This window comes from Lolium rigidum, chromosome 6 (genome assembly GCF_022539505.1).
Source record: "Lolium rigidum isolate FL_2022 chromosome 6, APGP_CSIRO_Lrig_0.1, whole genome shotgun sequence".
Taxonomy (NCBI): domain Eukaryota; kingdom Viridiplantae; phylum Streptophyta; class Magnoliopsida; order Poales; family Poaceae; genus Lolium; species Lolium rigidum.
In genome coordinates this window covers 274,881,851-274,891,171 of record NC_061513.1, presented here as the reverse complement: position 1 = coordinate 274,891,171, position 9,321 = coordinate 274,881,851, and the positions used below count along the sequence as shown (strand labels likewise).

At 48.0% G+C, this 9,321-nt stretch overlaps 1 pseudogene; it reads right to left on the bottom strand.

The window, feature by feature from the left end:
- Positions 1 to 7,683: 7,683 nt before the first annotated feature.
- Positions 7,684 to 9,069, bottom strand: LOC124659007 (annotated as a pseudogene).
- Between the last annotated feature and the right edge of the window lie 252 nt (positions 9,070 to 9,321).

Below are 9,321 nucleotides of genomic sequence, written 5' to 3'. Positions count from 1 at the left end.
CAAAATATAACAGCTACTGTTATACAATGATTCCAAAAATATTCCTCCAGGAGAAACATCTTTGGCTGGGCGTTTGCTGGCAGGTCTTAAGATCTTTGAATGTGGCACTCAAAATGTTACAGATCTTCTCTAACCACAGATTCTAGTTACACACAAACCATAACTCTGCAAAGAACAACATGTAGGAGTGGGAAATGTAACGTAGCAGAAAGGCTATACAGTACAGCACCTTCTGTGTGTGAACTTCCAATAGATATTATATTATTCCATACAAAATCAGTTTGGAGTGAGAGAGCCCCGACCCCAGACCGCCCCGCTCCTGGCTCGTCCCCGCGGGCGAGTCAGGGCGGAACCCTAATCCCTCCTCCGCCCCAGACCCACTCCGCCCCCTCCTCCGCCGCCGGTGGCGGGAGCCGCCGGGCAAAGCCCGCGCGGTGCCGCCGGCGGCGGGCATCTCCACCAACCGCATGTCTGTAGGGGCGCGGGTAAACCCGACGGCGGCGGCAGGAGCTCCATGGCTGCCCAGCGACGGCGACGGCGCTGGGAAAGGCGGCGACGGCGCTGTAGATGACGGCGACGGCGCTGGGATGTCGGCGACGGTGCTGGGCGGCCGGAGTTGGCGCCGTGGCGGCGCGGGTCGGCCGGCCCAGATCCGGGCCCTTCGGGCCCGATCCGGGAAGGCGGGCCCTGGCCGTTCCGGGCACCTCGCGCCGGGTGCGGTCACCCACCTGCTCCACGCCCGTCCTCCTCGGCTCCGAGCGCAGGGTGTTGCTGCTCTGGCCGGGTTGAGCTTAGCCTAGCGCCATCTTGGCGTGGTGGCTCAGGGCGCCCGTGCGGCGCTGGCGGCGCGGTGGGCGGTGCTGGGTGGCCGGCGATGCCTCTCTGAGGTGGATGCGCGCAGACCTGCTTGCGAGTCCTCCCTTGATTAGGTCAGCGCGTGAGCTCTGGGCGAAGAGCGGACAGTGCTTGCGGTGGTGAGGTACCATTCTCCGGGCGAAAGCCCTGCCTTTCGGGGCCGGTGACGGCGACGCCTGCGGGCGCCGTTTCCTCTGTGGCGTCATCGAGGAGTTCCGGCATCTCCCTCGCCTAGGGTCTCAGGTTCCGGGTGAAAACCTTAGATTTGGCATGCCAAATCGGGTGACGGCGGCGTCTTTGACGTCGTACCCTCCATGGAGGCGTCATCTTTGGAGCTTTGAGTTCAGGCCGTAGTCCTTCCTCGTGGATCTCTGTGCTGGCCACATGGGAGGCGCCTTGCGATGCAGGTGACGCGCTAGCCTCTTGAGCGGTATCGCGGTGGCTTGCGCGACGAGGATCTTCCTCGGACAGCGCAAGCATGCCTCTGGATGTGCAGTGGTGGGCTGGCCTCTGTGCTTGATTGCGGGCTGCTGGCACGCTTGCACGTTTGGTGAGGTTGCTGGGAGCTAGCTGCTGCGCCGACGGCGTCCCCGGATTTGGGCTGAGGCCGGAGCAGCAATGCCCCCAGTGAGCCGTGGTGGACTCGCGGGATCCGGGTGGTACGCGTCTTGGCTGCGGATGGCAGGTTCTTGGTAATTTCGTCGATGCACAAGCACTGCGGCTTTCACCGGCATGGGTCCTGTTTAGCGGAGGAGCTCTCTCTGTAGCATCTTAGAGAAGCACTCGACGGATTTCGGCACTTTGTCGTAGTCTCGTTTTGAGTGTTGGGTGTGTGTGTGTGGGTGTCTCGGCCTTGTCTTAGGCTTGTTATGTAAACTCCTTTTTCTATCAATGAATCGAAACGCAAAGCTTTTTGCGTTTTCGCGAAAAAAATCAGTTTGGAGTCGTCGGGTATTAGCCACTGTTTACTTATGACAGAATAAGATATTGATGACACTGAGAACTGTTTATAGCTCCAGTGAGCAGGCAACTCGACATCAGTCCCAACGACTCACAGTAACTTACCCAAGCCAGTATGAATGTATGATCCACGTCAAAGAATATTACCTGTACACTATATTTGATATCTTGGCATTGATAAAATGCCAAGATGTGTACCATATGAAAATGGAGAAAGCTTTTTCACATATTAAAACGGATATTTGGAACAAGTACTTCTTGTCTGAAGTAGTTCCAAGATGATCAAACTCACATTGCAACATTAGTAGTTCAAGGGAAGGTACAAAAAACAACATGAACACATTCGATCACAAACATAAAACAAGGTGATATAAAACTGTGCGAAGAAATTGAACTTTTACGATGTAAATGGTCGCAATAGAGGCACTTAGTGAATTCTATGTTCAGATCAGTTAGCAAAATTATAATTTAAAGATTGGCTCTACTCTTTCTTAACTTATTGTGTGGAATCGCCTACCGACTATGTACACCAATTTACCATATTACCGTATCAAATAATTACACATTAAAGTCATTGATCACACATTCGAGCTAGAAGCCAATTTTACTAAACATGGGTGGAAGGAGGAGGTGCACAATTATGCACCCTTCCTAACGGTCCCAAGGTCTAATAAATAGGTTCAGTGGTTCGACCTCCCAAAGGTTAAAGAAAGATATTGATATTAAGACAACTCCCTCCGGAGGGGCGACGAGTGCAACAACAAGTCATTGCTAAAATCCTCGGTCTCAGTCTTGTGGGGCTTATTTTTCTCCCCGTCGATCACGTCGTCCCGATCCAAATCCTCTCCTCCGACTACACCACCTTCACCCTACTAACAACATGGAATCATGGATTGAATCAGTTAAGTTCATCCCAAATAGGTAGCCGTGGACCTGAACTAGAGATAGGATTTAGGAGTCACCTTTCCCTTGCTATATCCGTTTAACTGTTTAACACAATCAATCACGAATTTGAGCTAAATTATATGGAGTTGAATTTGAGCTATATCCGTTTAAGTGTTTAACACAATCAATCACAAATTTGAGCAAACGGCAATGGTATTGCTCGTAATGAATCTGCTACGGGCCTTCGATAGACCTCAAAATTTCAGCATAACTATCTAATTAAAATTAATTGAATTGAATGATATGAACAGTAAATTTGACTCCATCAAAACAAGAAAACATACAAAATGACCACCAACTCATAGCCCTCTAATTATAAACAGCAAAAAAAATTGTATTTTGAGTTATCAACAATGAGTTTAAATACATGAACAAGTGGTCGAGTACCAAGAACAAGTCTGAACTATTATACTTCATACAGTTTCAAGAACCTGTTGAGATACAATCATACATGCATATGGAGGGACATATATTAACATTATTCGGTGAACTGAACAAGGTAGGTCCAGCGAGCACTACAAGTCTAGAAGATAGGTCCAACGAAGAGAAAATATAATTATATACCCTTTTAACATAATCAATCATCAACCCCGAGCTAAATTGCAAGGATTTGGATTGAATCCAAGCCAATTCGCAGAGAGGGGGAGGGGATCGAGGGGGCAGGGGCGGTTACCGAAATTTTCGGCGGAGATGCAGCGGTCGGCCAGTCTTGTCGTCCGTGCGCCATGAACTTGGAGGTGCGCTTGGACTTGATGTAAACCATGTTGCAGAAGAGCCGGCTGACCGCAAGATCGGCGAGATCGAGCCGTTCCGATGACGGATCAGCGGCTGCCTGCTGGTCTGTTGAGGACCGGCCACGAGTTGGGGAAAAATCTTCGTAGCTCTTGACGGCTGTACGCGCCGCCTGCCGCTGCCGGCGGCAGCGGCTGACGTAGACGACGATGGTCGATGGGCTGGCGCTTGTTGGGGCAGTACGGGCCGAGGCTGGAAGTCTACCGGGCCTCAGTCCATGTTGCGCGAGCCTGCCGGCGATGGGATCGCGCTTATTGGGCCAGTACGGGCCGAGGCTGGCAGACTACCGGGCCTGTGTCTGGTTCGTATCAGCGGGACTCGTTGCGACACCGTAACGTTTTTTGTTTTGTACCACATCGCTTAGTTAGCAGACGTGGAACCTGTTTATATTTTGCTACCGGGGCACAGCGTTCACCAGCCGGCAGGGATGGTCAGCAGATTCAAATGTATACAACCAAAACCGATAGATGTGACGCAGATGCAAGCCGTAACCTATGGGCCCCTATCTTAGAGAGGGAGATTACCGAGGCCATAAGCTTGACATGTGTCACACCCCCACAGGTGCACACCGACACGGTGTGCAAATGCACTTTTTATTACATTTTTTTTGTGTCAATGTCGTGCACTAGTTCAATTTTGTATCTCGACAAAACACAACACGGAATCGAAGTCAACATGTTAATCGGTCTAAGAGAACCTAGATCGAAGTTTTCCTTCCAATGCCCTGGAAGAGAAACGAACACAACACCACAAAGACGCCTCCACGAAGGTGTACCTCATTTGCGGATGTCGCCGAATCTGGTCAAATAAACGAAACTATACTTTTCTCGGGTCATAGTTCACCTCCACCTAGCCGAAGTAGACCCGCCTAAGGCCCCCAAACATACTGCCTCACCCACCGACGCAACAGCTACCAACCTCCGCAACGTGTTTGAGTCGATGCACTGCTCACCGATGCACCACCACCGTGCGGAAAGCCATCCAAAAGCACAATGCCAGCTGATGCCACCTCACTTGAGGCCTACGACCTAGAACCATACCACCAGGCAAGATGCCTCTGGCAACCCGCGCCACTCGGAAGCCATCCACGGAGATGATCAGCGTGAACTCTTGATGATCCTCCGCTCCATGTGCAAAGAGGAAAGGCCCCGTCGTCGCTAACGAGACAGGCTTCACTTGATTTACTCAGTGGCGGCGGAAGGGGGTGATGGCGAAGGAGGGGAAAAGGCAAGTAGTGGCTAGGTTTAGCCGTTTGTGTACGTCACGCGAGAGTCTTGTAGTATAGCAAGTCACCATATCCTGGTGGATATTAGCGTATATTAGTTGATAAGTAAAAGTATAAAATGTAAAACACTGGCCATTATATGATCTTGCAAAGGCCATGCCTTTTTTTTGAACTGTGGAAGGGCCATGCTGATGGACTATGGCCTATAGACAGTGGAATAAAAAGGTAACAGTGTGCTCATAATAAATCATCTACCTGTCTTCAATGGCCGCCGGCATTGTGATCTGATCGAGCTGTGGAAGACAGGAGAGAAGAACAGATCGGAGGTGCTACCACTTCTCAATGAAATATAAGCGATAGGTGGGGGTTTTATTGCTTCTGATTCACCTTTGTAAAGAGGGAGGCCAATATTGCTGCTCACTATATGGTGAAGGATGCATCTGCTGCCAATCCAGGTTGCACCTGGCATGTCCAGGCTCCTGCTAGTGCTGCCCCATGTATAGAGAAAGATTTTAATCTAGCTGATGAATCAATATAAATCTGCTGGATCACAAAAAAAAGAACTATACAAGTAACATTATTCAATAGCATTACTATTTACTAGTCAAAACTTATGTCATGCGCCCTTGTAAACATTTCCAGCTAAAAGTAAGTAAAAAAGATAAATTCTATTCACATACCTGCATAAATTTGTAATGTCCTTCTTCCAATTTATTCACTCTACGCAGTGTCCAATAAAAAATGCATGGCTGTCTCTTTGAATATTTACAGCCCATGCACCGCAATACAAGAAAATATTAATGGTTAATATCATATCAATCCCCGCCAATTAAAAGAGATTTTTAACATCTGGTGTGACATTTCATTTTGAATACGAAATATGAAATACTTACGAGTTGATTCAACTCAGAAACAGAGACCTCAATTAAGAAATAACGTGTGAGAACATGATAAGTTAAAACATAGCATGTCTGAAACATCCCAATTTCTACATGTGTTGTGCTGCTGAAGTTTGATTCGATTATCCGGAGATAAAGATGCAGATACAGCATCATGTTACATTACCCCTGTATGAGGCTAAGATAACCACCGCCATCCAAAAACTGAGGCGAACACATGCTAAACGTTCATGACAAAGATCCATGCAACGGAGTACAAGAGGTAACACCTACACTGCCCTAAAGATGTCTGAGGATGGTCAAACACAATTCACATACTACTGAGGTGGATAATTCAAATAGGGCTTAGACTTTGGTTACAAACAGCAGCTGAACACAAATTGATGCAGTGGTAACACTACAGTACCAACTTCAAAGTCTTAGTCTCTCGCAGGAAGGGAAGCCAAAGGGAAGCAGAATTTTCTGCAAGACCAGAAACAATGGTTCAATAATTTATATTGCAATAAGAACATCTGCAAGATCAGAAACGTTGGTAGAACTACAGTACCGACTCCTCCATAATTTATGTTGATGCTGTTCTCAAGGTTAACCAGCAACAAGAAGGCACAAAAAGTTAGCAAATGTAACTGAAATATAAAGTGGAATGAGGTGTTTCCTTCACGTTATCCACATAGAACTACAGTGTCAAATGAAGGAGAAAGAAAACTGATTTAGGGAATGGAAACTGACATTCAAATCAAGCAAACTGCTACAAATGAAAGAAAAAATTAAATTAAGCTAAACAATCCTTATCACCAAGTGGTAAAGCAAGTATGACTGCAGCCCCCCACCCACCCACACAGAAGAACCTCTTTTCTTCTGCCAGATATAGAATGTGGACCTCTTGTGCAGCAGCCTACGAGCAAAGTAGTATCAGTTTGAGCAGAAACTACCCATCTTCTCACCTGGTATGTTACTTCATCCAATTGACCCCTTCCCGTCAGTCCCTCGCTAGGATTGAATTAATCTTATTTGTATAACCACAAGGTATGCACTAATGCACCAGAGAAGAAAAACACAAGTACACAACTGATCTTCGTTTCAGAGCAAAGTTCTTCACCACCATCTCCATTTCAATTACTGCAAGCACATATCTGAGATCTCATTTCTTCCAACTTCTACAACCCCACATCAGGAACAGACAAATGTGCACCATCCACCCCCCACACAGCTAGTTTGATTCTTAAATTTGATGTACACACCATCTCTACTATTCATGTATTTGAAATTCTACAAGATTCTAAAACTGTGTACTATCTAACACTCAAAACTTGTCTGTCACTAAAAAATAAGATTTAACTAGAAATTTACTGATAAAGAGGGGACATTCGATATAACTGAGAAAAACAGAATTGGTTTAGTGATGAAAAGATGAAAATCGATAACATAACAATATTCAGACATGTTAGCTTTTTAGGCATAAAGAACATATAACCTTGATTAGTGTAAACCTGAGCAGGCTTGGTATCTACTAGCCATAGACCCTTAGTATCTTGAGGAGATGGTAGGTGGTATTTCAGAAATTGTACTACTGCATTATTCAGTTTTGACAACAATTGTCCCTATAATTGAAAGTATCAGCCAGTAGGCACAGAAAAATACCGGAGAATTATAAAGGAGAAAACAGATACAAACTAGTAAAACATTAACTACTTTCACACCATTTAATCTCTTCAGACAAAGATACATGAACCATAGCAAGCAACCAACAAACTAAATCAAAACTGCACCCTCGGCAGTGATCAATATGTTATGGTCATCAATAAGTACAAAATTGTTCCCGACAAAAAGAAAGGTCTGGAAACTGAGGAACTACTTTCATGGAAAGATAGATTCGAGGATGCACTGGAAACTGCAAGGACCATTTGCGAACACTCTGCTGCTTCCATAATCCATATCAGTAGAAAACAATAGTGCAGACATACTACTACTCATTGATAGTTCAATACATTTGCAGAATGGCCTGGTTTCACACACATTTAGTTCCAACATGGGTGTCAATATAACATGAGGATTAACAAGTTCACAACCATACCATGTTTTCTTCTCTACTGACTGATGTATTAGACATAACAGGACTAGCAAATCAAATATCAACTTTCAGTTAGCACTAGCCAAACCAGCTTACGGCTCAGAGAGAAATCTTGGTTGTGTAGACTGTAGTACGCATTTAAAAAATCCAATACATCGTTCTTGGTTCAAGCAAATATGAATCTAGCAGGCACTTCCCCTTTACAAGCGGCAGCATAGTCTTCGGCAAGGTTTGGTGCAGCTTCATCGTGGGGGATGATGTACTTCTCCATGAATACCCTCTCGGTCACCGTGACAGCGGGAAAAAAGCTCCTGTCCCGACCTAGCAGTCCACTTTCCTTGAGAAACTTGACAACATAGTACCGTGGCCTAAGCCGGCCCTCCAGGCTATAAGTGAGCAATGCTGGCCGATGAGCAATGTAGGCCGGTTCCAACCCCACCTCAGAGATAAGGAATTCTGACAGAATATGTAGAATGCCCTTAGATCTCACCAGCAGCATCGGAAGCTTAGAAACAGCAATGCCCACCTCGGCATCCGACCACCCGAGCGTGTTCTTCAAGTAGTCCACTTGGGCGGTGACCTTCTCTTTGCTGAGGAATGAAACAGCGCGCAGCGCCTGCCTGAACATCCGAGACCCACGCGGCACGCCAATACTTTCGGCGCATGCCACCGCCGCATGGACGCGCTCTAGGTTGGTGCTGATCAACCGTGGCCAGGAGATGCACAGCTTGGCAATATCACAGTGATCTAGCCCGCGCGCACTCCCGCAGGAAGGCGACGTTGGGTTTGACCACCTTTTCGAGGCTGACGAAGAGGAGGGTGGAGCTATTCTTGAGTACCCGGAGGAGGTTCTCGTATGAACCGAGGAGGGACAGGTAGTAGGGCACGTTGGAGACGATGGATCTGCGGCGGAAGGAGGCGGGGATGAGCGAGACGAGGCTCGCAATCTCAGTCTACGAGAAGCCGAGGGCGGTGAGCTCGACGACGTTAGGTCCCACAGTTGTCTCCACTCGAGTGCAGAGGAACTTCGGGTCCTTGGCGACGAGGACGGCGACGTCGGCGGTGGAGAATCCTAGACCGGAGAGGAAGGCGAGGACGGCATCGGGGTTGCAGGGGGATTTGAGGTGGGAGATCTTAGTGGAGGCCTTAAGGGCTTGCGGCCGAGTGAGGCCGCAGTTCTCGACGAGGTAGTCCACGGCGAAGCCAGGGCTTGGAGGAATGCGTGGGGCGGCTGCGGAGAGAAGGCGATGGACCGAGGAGCTGGGAGAGGTGGCCGGAGAATAGAGGAGGTGGGTGAGGATGGAGCTACGGAGGCGGAGCATGGCGCAGGCGGCGGCGTGGCGGCGCCGGCGGCGACGGGAAGCGGGGACGAGCGCCGCCACTGCCAGGGAGACTGGTGGAGGTGGCAATCCCTATTCGCCGCCTATTGCGGGAGCGAATCGCTCCCGCTCAAGCGACGGATGGGCTGGGCCGGCTCAGTAGCCCTTATCACATACGGGCTTTTTCTTCGTTTTCCGGTTTTTTCTGAGGTTTCCAGGTTTTTTCAGTTTTGGATTGTTTGTTTTCGGTTTTTT